Here is a 12511-nt window from a genome sequence, read left to right as displayed (position 1 = left end):
AAAAAAAAAAAAAAGTTCACTGCAGTTTACCCCTTTTTTAGGGGCAGATCGAGCGCTTTTCCATCCTTAGGGCATTTAAAAATTATTATTTTTCTTTAATATAAAGGTTGAGGGGTGTGTAGGGGAGCACTGAGCCGCCCTCCGCTCCGGGGGATGCTCCGGGAGATGCTCCGGGAGATGCGGGCTGGCAGCGCCGCTCCCCGCCTGCCCTGCCGCCTGCTTCGTATTTTTTATTTTTGCGATTTTTTTTTTTTTCTCCCCTGGAAAAGCAAAACAAACCCAGCCCCATTTGTAGTGTCGCCGGCTGTGATTCCCCAGCGGCTCAAATAAGTAATTCTTGAGCCTGGATATTTTTTTATCTGCTTTTTTATAAACCGAGCTATTGATGGCCGGGCAGCTAAGTGGTCTTTTCCTATGGCTCTTCAAAGTTTCCTGTGTGCAACCCAATCTTGTGATTGAGATGCACTTAAATCCAGCCCTTCCGTTGGTAATCCCTGCCACAGACAATAAACAGAGGCGCGTCTCTCCTGCTGCCCTCTCTCGTTAGGACTCCTGTGATCAAATTCAGCCCTTCTGCTATATTTCCACACCCCACACCCCTCCCGCAACTCAGGAACATCCTCAGCATCTCAGGACTTTGTCCTTTGTCATCCTCCGGCGGTGGCAAAGCAAAGGTGCCGGTGTTGATCCTCCAGGTATAAAAAGATGTCCTCGAGTTTAGAGCTCAGAAGTGGAGCCCTATAAAGTTTGATGGCTTTTAGAGGTTGGAAGAGACTATAACCGTAATGGTTGGGGTCCCGGTGATGGACAAGGTCGTCATCGCCGTGGGATCGCGGGGGGGGTGAGCCCATCGCTCGCTTCCCGCAGCTTGTGGCAAGGGTTTGAGGACGCGTCGCGAAGCTGCGAGCAGCACGGATCGGTCTTGTTAGTAGTTAAAAGCGTCTCCCAATAAGCTGATTTTCTAGGAAAATGAACCAAGCCTTTTTTTTTTTTTTTTTCTTCTTCTTCTGAAGCGTAATGAAGGTGACGAGGAATTTTGGGGAGGGAATTTAATTAGGTTAATATTTTTCCGCCTCCGCCACACAGAGATCTAGTGTGTTTCAGCAAATGGAAAACAGAAATGGCACTATTGACTTATTCAGTGGCCTTGACGTTGCTGCCGCAGCATCCTCCAGCCAGAAGAAACTCTCCCTTGCTGGAAAGGGTGAGCTTTCAGAGCTGGCAACCGGTGTCCTGCTCGGCCGGGAGCGGCATGGCATGTGCCGCAGGGTCCCGCGCCGTGGGAGCGAGCAGCCCGGAGGCTGGCACGGCGTGGGATGCTGTGGTGGCAGGGGACTGGGAACGCTGGATTAGCCAGGCTGCTGTGGGTCAGGGTTTAGCTGTGGCCAAGCAGCCTGGGGATGCTGGGGTGGGGGCAATGTCGGCGGCGTTGGTGGTGCAGGACCCCCGTGCCTGGCTCTGTCCCGTGCTGTGCTCTTTATTTTTGCATGCACCAAGTTCACACAGAGGTTGAAATAAAACTAGGCAGGAGGGAGGGAATGAAGAAGCTAAAAACAAGTTAAACCTGACCAAGCTGGATCAGTTTGAATCTGGAGAGCTTTCTAAAGGCACACTGTTACATCTGGTGTATGTAAACAGGTATAAAATTTATAGCTGTAGAGCTATAATTAGTGTTTCTCCAGGAGTGTAGTGTAGAGATGGCATGTGATGATAGAGAGGAGGGAGCCGAGATGGGTGCTTAGCCCCGGTGATCATCCGATCCCTTCCCCGTCTTTGCCTGCTTTTAAGAAGGGGGGGAGAGACATCATCCAGAAAATAATTTGCTCTTTTACTAACAGAGAATGCATTGGGGTTTGGAGCTCAGAAGCAGTCGGTCCACTCAACCCCAGCACTGCTGTGGTCTCCAATGCTGCTGGGGGAGCCCCCACTCCCACCTGCGTCCCCCCTTCCCGGTCCTGGGGCTTTGCCTGTGGGGCTGCTCGCCACTCATTCTGCTTGAGTGTGCTGCTCGCAATAGGAAAGCAACTTGGTGTGAGGATTTTGAGCTTGTTTGAGGGCCTTTCCCCACAAGGCTGGCTGCACGGAGGTTGCAGAAGTGCTGCCGAAATCCAGAGGGTGATGCTGGAGGGGCGCTTAGCTTGACAAGTGTGTTTGCAGACAGTGTGATGCTGCCATCCTTGTGAAGGACTGTCCTTCCATCCTTCTGCTGTATCACCATCAGGAAAACACCTGAGATGGGAGGGAGGGGGACGTTGACACTGCTGTCCCCCACTGGCATAGATCCGGGGCTCCTGCACGTCGGTGGCAGGAGGCTGCCTGCCTGCTGCTACCCTTGCGAGCAGATGGCAGGGGGAGAGAGGCTCCAGGACCTGTTGCTCATCAGCAAAGCCTACCCTTGCCTGAGGTGGAGGCTTGTTTGTTTGAGGACAGCGGTGTGTGGCCAGATCTGCTCTGGCTTTTTGTCTCCTTTTCCTTTTAGCTCCTTGGTTATGGAGCCCCCCGTCTCCCTCTTAGAAGCGGGTGTTCTCTGTGCATGATAGTGGCACAATGAAATAATGAAACAATGATAAAAGGAGAGAAATGGAAAAATACTACTTTAAAGAAGGCAGAATCTTTGAAGTAGTAGTTGGGGAGAAGGGAAGAAATCCAGATTGCATTTTCTCTGTTTAGAAATCAAAAGTGCAATATTGCTGACCCAGTAAGCAGCTCGGGGAGTCCAGCTGTGTCCTTTATCTCCTCTGCTGTGTAAGGTCCCATGGGTCCTTCTGGTGCTGTGCATGCTGCCTCCCTTTCCATCCCTGTCCTAGCCATACAGGACTGAAAAAAAAAAAATAATCTGTATTTTGGGTCAGTTAAGCTAAGATGATGCAAGGAGCTTGGTTTTGCTTCCATTTCTAGCAGCAGCAGCACTTTCAAGTTCTCAGCCCTGTGGCTTTCTCCCTCCCAGTGTGTTTGGGGCTGGTGGGATCATCTGACAGCCCTGGAGGTTATCCAGAGAGTCTGTGAGCTGGGCTTTGCTCGGCAAAAGCCAGGCTCGCAGGCCGGTGCCAGGGAGGTGGCAGGAAGCGCTGGGCTGCGAGGTGAGGACGGAAGGGGCTGTATGGAGTCTGCGAGGAGTTCATTACAGCAGATGTTGGTGCTATAAAGCCACAGGTTCCTGCTGTTTCCTATTCACTTATATCCTCCCGGCTTTAGCGATGCTAATGTGAGGGAAAACATTTGCCGGAGCGAGGGGGAGGGGGCATAAATCACTAGCCCGTTCCCTCAGCCCTCTCCTGCCATCCCACCCGCATCTCGCTTTGGGAAATGGGGAGATTAATATGGGTGCAAGGGATGCCTGAGCTGCTCACAGGCTTCTGTCAGCCCTGCCGTAGCATTTTCAGGCCCATTTGCCTCTGATTTTGGTTTTCCTTAATATGCAAAGCTGTAATTTGCAGTAATCAGTTGTATTGTGCAAGCCACCCCTGCTCGTGAGTCAGAGCGCAGTGGCACGGAGCTGACACAGACTTGGCCCTTTGGATGCTGGGGGCAAGGTGTGGGGGGGTCCTGTGTTTGGTGGCATGAAGACTCATTCCTCCTGCTGTTTATCCTGGGGTGAAGGGATCTCAGGGAATTCTTCCCTGACTCTGCCAGAGCTCAGGACCTAGAGGAAATATTGTGCAAGATGCTTTCCCCCCAAACCAGAGCCTCTGTGGTGCCCCAGGAGTGGTGAACCAGTAGCTTTTGAATGATGTGGCTCCTCACATCAGGCCGGGGCACTGAAAAAAATCCTGGATGACCTGCAGTGGGGTTGCGCTAGGGCTGGGAAATGCAGAGCTTTGACTTCAGAGAGGCAGAAAGCCCCACAAAACTGCTCTGATGTCTGGTCTCACACCCGCCCTCCAAGGGACCTCTCTTGGTGGGGGCCTGGAGGCCCCTAGCTGAATGCAGCACCCTCCCTAACACTCCCTAAATCCTCCGGCTCACTGTCCCTGCAGCTCTGTAGGCTTGGCTGACGCTTGAATTTTTACTGTCGCGGCAGTTTTGGATCGTGGGTTTCCTTTCGGCTTCGCTGGGGTCCCGGCACAGCGGGTGATATTGTTCTTGAGGGTCCCAGCTGGGTTTTGGTTTAAATAAGTTTTGGTCTCGTTGGGGAGAAAAGAGCTAAAAACAGGGGCTGTGAGCACGGGGGAGGCTGGGGAGCCAGAAGGCAAGCAAAGCATCCTGGCTGCACAGAGTATTATTTTTGAAGCCTCCTGGTTTTTCGGAGGCCTGACTCACGGCGCAGGAATGCACTGGGCTGGCAGCCCCGGACCTGCTCCTCGGCAGAGGGGAAGAGCTGCCGTCTCCTCCTCCGGAGCCCGTTCCCCATCCCCTCGCCTCCCCAACCGCCAGGCTGGGCTGGTAGCAGCCACATGTTTGCTGAGCTTGGATTTTTTTAGGGGATTTTTTTTTTTCCCCTTTGCTATTTGCTTTTTTACGTAGGGGCAGCCTTTTCTTTTTTGATGGGGTTGAGGCAGCTCGGTGGGTCATAGCAAGGCACCTCTGGGTTGCATCGGCTGCTTGAAGGCAAGGGAAAGGCAGAGTGAGCCCCGAGATCAAACGCAAGCCAGGCTGGGAAAGGCTGGGCAAAGCCACGCTGGAAAACGAGGAAAGGGAAGGGAAGCAGGAATTATTTAGCACAGGGCTTGCTCCAGCGTGTCCTGCACGCTGCCTTTAATCTCCTGCGAGTCCCTCCCCGCCACTGCCTGGCTCAGGTCTCCTCTGCTCCCTGCTGCCTTTGGTGGCTTCTCCCAGACCCGCTGCCTCACCTCAGCTTTTGGGGGGGCTGTTCCCCGTTGCATCAAGCTCCCCTGGACCCACATGAGCGGGTTATATCTGGGTTAGGTTTGTAGTGAAATGCCCAGGGTTGTGGGTCCTAGTCCTCATGCCCAGGCTGGGGTCCAGGCACTCCTACCCAGTGGGGCTTGGGGGTGTTGAAGCTGCAAGCCTTAGCCCAAACCCTTGGTGGCTGGAACCGTGCCTTAGGGTAAATGTGGTAAAGGGACTGTGATGACAGACTTGGCTCTGTGTGTTTCTCAGTGTTGGGCTCCAGGGAGAAATTCAGGTGGAGAAGGGGAAAAAGCAATGCAGACCAAGCGAGCCACGTGCCACCACGATGCTGAGCAGCTGGCAGGGTGTCCTGCAGCTCAAGGGGAAGAAAGTGTTTTCATCTTTGGTGTGGGCTCTGCTTCCCATCTTTCCTCAGCCCATGGGCCCAGGCTCTGCTGGGTCCCTTGCCTTGCCTGCCTGCCTGTCTGGAGCGTCCATGGAGGCCACCGTGTCTTCTCTCCTCCTGCTTCAGCCCCTTTCCAGTTGGGATTGATGGCCAAGGACTCCTTCATTTAGGTGCTGGGGAATATCCCCTTTCCAGCTAATACATTGCTGACCGTACTTCTTGCTGTGAGGAGGAGGAATTACCAAGTCTGGAGCTCTGGGGGTGGCTGCGGAGCTGCCTGGAGCACGTGCATGGAGGTGGCAGGCTGTGGGCCACACGTGGCGGTGGCACAGAAGTCCCAAAACTGGGCTGTCACCATGAGATAAGACTTCCTCCTGGAGCTGGATTTGTGCCAGGGGAAATATTTATCAGGAGGTTCATCCCACTGCCTGTCAGTCTAGATGGATGGGGCTGATGTAGTCCCCCAGGATCTAAAAAGCAAATGTTTTGAGCCAGTTTTTTCCCCTTTAACTTTGCTTGTTGTTTAAGTTAAAGGCAGTGCTGGTTTTGATTGTTTGTTGTTGTTTTGGTTTGTTTTTTTTTTTTCCCATGGGAGATGGGGGACACAAGTTGAGACAGTTATTAAAAAGTAATATACTCAGATATACAAGAAGCAAACTGAGCAGAGCTCTAGCCTTAGACTCTGAAGCTTTTCTCTGCTTGCATTTAGGGTCTGGGCTGTCCCTTTCTTTGGGGGAGTAAGGCCCTTCAGGTAAAGAAGACGACCTATATAGATTTGCAGAGCATCTTTGAGGGTCTCTTTTTCCACCTCCGTGCCTTTGCCTCACAAGTCTGATCAGCAGCAGCTGATAATACACATATGTACACGCAGATAGCACAGCTGCCCTTGCTCCTCTCCCTTGTTTACTCCCATAAAAGCTAGGAGGAGAGAAGGGGCTTGTTTGCACCATGAATGATGCCTTCCCTGCCCCAATACCAGGGGCTGCAATCATGGACTGTCCTCCTAATCAGTACAAACCCCTCATTGAGCTAGACACAAAAGTCAGATCCCAGTATCTCTCATGCTTCCGGGGGGTCCCGCTGGTATGGTTTCCATAAAGGTCCCATGAGTAACCTTTACTGCCCCCCGGCTTCCCTCCTTCACAAGCCTATGCCGAGTGTGAAAGCTGAGGGATTGTTTCCTTTTGAAAGAGCGTGGCAAATCTCATTTGGAGACGTTTAATGCGTATTAGATCCATCTGCCTTTCTCTTGTGTGGAGGCCACCGCAGGAGGAGAGGTGAGGACATCTGAGTGAGGATGCCTGGCACCCAGGCAGGCTTTGGGGCTCTGCTGTGGGCAGCATCCTCGGCTGGAGGATCTGTGCAGGTGGATAGCATGGGATGCTGGAAGGATGCAGCAGGGAAGAACCCCACAAAACTTCCATAGAGGTGAAGAAATGCTCTTGGTATTGATGTCACTGCAGGCAGGTGCAGGATTGTTTTGGCTTGCCCTAGGGATGGGATTCAGCACACCTTGATATATTGAACCAAATGGCTGTCAGGTGCAGGCAAAATGACTGTGAGGGGGTTTTGGTGCAGGAAGATGCATGGGAAATGCTCCTCTAAGGCACGGTGATGCTTCTCCCTGACAGGCATCCCTCTCTGTTGAAGTTGTGTGAAGATGGAGGTGGCTGTTGGATGACAGGAGCCCTGTGACAGGGAGACTCGCATCAGGCAGGGGGGTGAGAGCACAGCCAAGATCAGAGCAAGCTTTTCTCCACCCTGACTTTGTCCCGCTGTTGCTTTGTGAGTCTTCCCTTTTGTGGAGTGACTCTCCTCCCTGGGAGCTGCCACCAGCCTGCACATTATCTCTGACTGCCCCTTCTTGCCACGTTCCCTCCTTGGTTGGCAGTGTTTAAATGCCTCTACATGTTCTCTTGCATGACTTAAATAAGGAGCAGTATGGGTTGTCCACCTCTGGGTGGGCTCCTTGGTGCACCTGCAACTCCTGGGGCTGTGGCAGGCTGGAGGGACAAGAAGTTGTAAAACAAACCCAGGCTCCTCGGCTGGGTGGCTTGTGGAGGCGGGAGGCTATTAAAAGGGTTGCAGTGCATTGTATAGTGTGGGAGTTTTCCTTAGGCAGGAGGTTAGAGAGCCCAGAAACTCCTCGGGACAGATTTAAATGGGAGAGGAGACACGCCTGGGATGCAGTGTTGCTGTCTCCTCCTGTCCAAGGTTGCTGTCAGCGGGTGTCTTCAGTGCTTTCCAGGCTGTGAGGTTTTGGGCTTATTCACAACCAGTGGCACACATGGGTGCAACCCACCCAGCAGTGGCTGAAGGCACCAAGAAGGTCCTCAGCAGAAGACCTTGTTTTATTGAACATCCAGTTTTCTGGTGGACTTACATGATGTGCTGGGAAGTTGTAGTTCTTCCCTTGGATGATGGTGACTCCTAGTTGGAGGACCAAGTGCAATTGAATGGAGGAATGGGGCTTTGGAGGGCTTTATGGAGATGGATGAACTTTCTTCCACTGGGTTGATTGACTCTCTACCGTCTTGAGGGGGTCTCGTCCCATCCACCCCTCTCTCCCTTACGTGGTCTGTGAGCAGGGGCTGATCTTCATGTGCCTGTTATCCCCCGTGGACGCCTTGTCATCCTACGCCATCACCCGGCTGTGCTATTGGCTCTACCTGTTTGGGTTGGCTTGAAGAACAGAAGGGGAGGGTGTTTTCCAGCAGCCAGAAAGTGGTTGCTATTTAAAACAACAACAAAAAAAAATGCGGTCTGCAGCTTGCTTTTCATCCACGTAGCCAAACGGAGCCGAGCAAGCATCCCCACCCTCACCTGGAGGGACATCTCTGAAGGCTTTGCAGGGCCTGCAAGTGAAGCTAGTAATTAGTGCTGGTCATGAGGGTGGATCTTGCAATGTGGCCATGCTGTCTGCTGTGGTCTGGCCTGGGGCCATCGCCTTATTTCGGATGGCCGCTGCCCAGGTGTGGAATCCCAGCAGCCTCCCTCCACCTCTGTTTATCCCAAACAGGCTGGGGATGCTGCTTGGGGTGCCAGTACCCTCGCTTCCACGCCTGCCGTGGCTGTTTTTACAGTTGCTGGATGGTGCTGTGGTGTTCCTGCACTGGAATAGTATGTTGAAGGTTTTTCTTTTCACCTTGACAGATGTGAAATGTAGAGATGTGCTTAAAATGAAAGCATGGCTCCCAAGTCCAATTACACAGCAATTAGAAGTAATCAGTGGCTAGGTAGCATTGGAAACTAGGCTCGCTAAAGGGTTTTCTGCTCCAGCCTACCTTGGAGGAGCTTAAATGTCCTGTCCCTTCTGCTTTCTGACCGGAGGATATCTGCCTAGAGTGGGTTAAGTATTGCTGAAAATCTTCATTAGGCTGGAAGTAAGCTGTTCCCCGTGCTCAGGAGCTCCTCACTGGGGCTGTGGCATCCCTGTGTGGCTCAGTGCTGTCTCCTCTGAGTCACACCAGTCTATCCGCTTTGGGGACAAGTGCTTAGTGACGTGGTGTCGCTGCTGGGTGCGTGCCCGGCTCTGTCGACATCACCGGGGCCGTAGGCTAAAGCTTTGGGCTGGAAGGAAGAAGAGGTGGCAATTCCGGCTCCTCTGCCATCTCCACCCGTGCATTTCCACCTGAGTCTGCGGTTCCTCTCATCCTCCCCTGGTCTTTAGGAGGAGATGCTTGACTTCTTTGGGGAAGCACGTTTTCCTGGAGGATGTGTGATGCCTGCTGTGCATCATTTTGGCTGCTTTTCTGCAGCCAGAGCCCTTCAAATGCCTCCTTCCATGCTCTGGTGTCGGCACTAAAGGGATTTGTTTCAGGAGAGGGGATTTGTCTGCACGGCTGTGCAGCACGGAGCTGCTCTGGTGTCTGGAGTCCAGAGTGTGATGGAGCTGAGCTGCCAAGGGCTTTAAAACTTATTTTCTCCCCCTTTGTAGTCCCTCTTTTTTTTCACATGTGTCTACGCTAAATGAATGACTAGACTGTGCTTGGGTGAAGCGAGCAAGGCTGGGAGGTGTGTCTGTGGAGGCTTTGCACGTTAAAATCCCATGGTGCCATAGCCCAGGGATCCCAGCTTTCGGACTGCAGGAGTTGCAAACCCACAATTAATCCCTGTCCTGGCTTGTGGCTACTTCAGCTATCCTGTTTTTTATGTATATATATAAAAAACAAGGTATCGAGGCACGTATTTCAGACTCAAATTTATACACTGAGCTAAAAATGCTGGCTCTGCCCAAAGCTGGAAAAGCAAGATCCAAAAGCTGGGAAGAGGGTTGGGTTTTGTTTGGGCTGAACGGTGACTAACAAGAGTTGAGTTTTTAAAACAAATGCTTGGGATAAACTGGTTATGCAAACTGGGGCAAATTGGGCAGGTTCCTTTGTAGTTTACAACAAAACCCCGGGAGTCTGGGGCGTGTTGGGGCTGGTCCTGCCAGGGATGGAAAAACCCACGCACTGGCTTTTTAGATGGGGTCCCAGCCCATCAGGAAGGATCTGGGGGAGAAGTGTTAGGGAAAGCCACAGGTTACTGCAGGGCCTCATCTGTCCGGCTAAAAGCTTGAGTAACACCAATCCTAAAAACAGAATGGGTAAAAAATAGAAGATTTTAAACATTTTTTTTAAAGTGTGGTTTTATAATACCTGTTAAGAAGAATTCATGTGGTGCTCGGCTCCAGGAAACTGTCAGGCTTGCTGGTCCTGTGCTGCCGAAAAGACAGAAATTCAGAGGATCTTTGGGTTTTTTGCCGCAGTGTTCCTTGGCCAGGGCCAGGAGGATGGTGTGGGGTACGCAGGCGCGCCAGCAATGCTCGGTATGCTTTGCAAAGGCAATCGAGCTCACAGACCGCAAGGCTTCTGGTTTCTATCACAGCCTGCACTGTTTTGGCCAGGGGCGTCCATCCATCCATCTATCCATCCATTCATCCACCCCACAGCCCTCCCAGGTTCCGCAAGGCTCCTCTTGAGTGCGGTGTTTTAAGGACACTAGAAAAAAAAAGTGGGTACGAGGGCCTTCGTGAATTTTCAGCTTCATCCCACGATGTAGGCTGAGGGAAGGCAATGCCTTGCTTGTCAGTAAGGCAAAGTAATGCTCTGTAAAAATCTCTCGCCATTTCCTGCTGGATCGGTCCTCTGGGCTGAGCGAAAAGCAGCTTCGGCTGCCATCGTCTCTCTGCGGGGAGAAGCCTGGCTGCTGGATGTAGTAGAAAATTAGATGAAAACTGCTGAACAGGAAAAGAAAGATTTTTTTTGCACACGGGGCAGGGGGGGAAAGGGGAGGTGAAGTTGATGCTTAACCCCATCAGTGGCCGGTGCCTGCCCATTGAGCATCCTCTGACCACTGGCACCCCACTGTACCCCTTTGCTGACCCCACATCCTACGGGCTTGCTGCTGTTTCTGGTTTCTCCTGCTAGCAGAGAGGGGTGAGGCTGGAGGCTCAAGCAGGGTGGCTTTTCAGTGGGCCCCAGCCAGCTGGGGAAGGCAAAGCTCCCCTTGCACAGCGGGTTTTTGTTGTGCATGTGCTTGCTGCCTCCCCCTTTCCATCTCCATAGCCCAATGACATACTGGCTCTGTTTTCATTAGTATTTATGGACTGGCTATAAGGGGCCACAGCAGATCCAGCCGAGCTGTTAATGACCCCTGCATGAAATAGCAAAGCCCACTTAGCTGTCTCGGCCGAGGGGTTTTACTGCAGCCTCTCCTGGTCTGCCTGTGCCCCTTCTCCTTCCCTTAGAGAGTGATGGGGAGGGCTGCCGGCATGATTTCTTGCTTAAAGAGAAAAGGGCTTGGATTTGTGTGCCTATGGGAGGCGGGGGAAGGAGACCGTGTGCGAGTCTATGGAAAGTATAGGGGGGAGAATGCAAACCATATGTTTCTGTGAGGGTCAAGTTGCAAAGCTAAAACCAGCGGGGAAGCAAAAGAAGCTGGAGTCCTGCAGTTTGGCTGCGCTTTGCATCCTGGTAGGTGTGGGGGGGGTATCCAGTGTGGCCTACTGAAGGAGGACCTTAAAAAATAAACCCATCCTAAAAGATGATTTGGGTCCCTGCCAGGTGTTCTGTGGTGTCACCACTGTCCCGCGTATTTAGGGCTGGGGTTGAGGACTGTTTCCAAGCCCTTGGGTCTCCTATAAATAAGCAGCAGGGATGCTGGGAAGAATCTTCTCCAGGTTGCCTCCAGTTCATGGCGTTTGCAATTTGATAGGAAGTCAAGGGCAGAAACTTTTTGCAAGGAAGGGAGTGCCTGCAGGTCGCTGGAAAAGCAAGGCTGATGTTGTGCAGTGCATCGTGGCTGTCCTTGTGTTCTCCTTCCAGCTACAGAGAGGAGAGTCAGATGAAAAGATCCATTTTCCCTTCTTGGAGTGGAAAAAGTTATGTGCAAGCAGCCCAGAGAGTTATACAGACTTCAGACCTAAGCGATGTGAGCTGAAGTGCTTTTAATAAGAAATCTGAAAATAGGGGGATAAGCGAGGTCCCACAGCAAACTTTTTTAGCTGGGAGACATCTTTTGTTTCCAAAACTAAAGGCATGGAGACAATATCTGATTCCCCGACCAGCTCTACGGAGCTGTTTGCAACCTGTCAGCTTGGTAACCATCTGCTCACAGCCCATGGGGACCGTGCTATATATGGGATGCGGGAGGAGAGAGGCATTGCCGTGCCCCCCCCCCGGGAGGCTCCCGCCCCTCTGCAGAAGGGACCGTGGGGCACAGTGTCTCCTTGCACCGAGAGGGGCTGCTGTGCCCAAGATGCCAAAAATCCTGTTGGATTTATCTTTGGCTGTCTGGCTTATTTCTGGCTTATTTATTTGGGGTTTTTTGTTTGTTTGTTTGGGGGAGATTTCTCTCTTTTTTTTTTTTTTTTTTTAGCTGTGGATATTATTTATTTAATGGTGGGTTTAGCTCATATGTCAAACCTTAAGGAAATGCTGAGCATCCTTCAAACCTCAGCAAGGCTCCTGACAACTTCAAGGTCACTCCACAGAATTTGGCCTAGGGATTATCAATATGCGTGTGATTTTTTAATTTTTTTTTGGTTCTGATTTCAACTTTAATCTGAGGTTGAGGCACAAGGGCTGCAAAGGGCTGTTTGCGGGTCTTTCGGTTGTCAGGTGGGGTATCTTTGTCTTTGTTCATCCACAAATGAAAGCTGCAGGAGTGTATCACTGCCATGGGGAAGTTCGTTGCGTTCAGGCAGAGCCTTTCCAGTCCTTGTGTCCGATGAATCGCTCAAAACTGTGCTGGAGAGCTTGCTGACGTTTAACTACATGTGCCGAGGGCCTGTTTAATTACTGGTAGTGATGAGCGGGGCAAAGTCCCTGA

Source organism: Athene cunicularia (genome assembly GCF_003259725.1).
Source record: "Athene cunicularia isolate RWA chromosome 6 unlocalized genomic scaffold, athCun1 chr6_part2, whole genome shotgun sequence".
Classification (NCBI taxonomy): domain Eukaryota; kingdom Metazoa; phylum Chordata; class Aves; order Strigiformes; family Strigidae; genus Athene; species Athene cunicularia.
Note: the sequence above shows the minus strand (reverse complement) of the source record.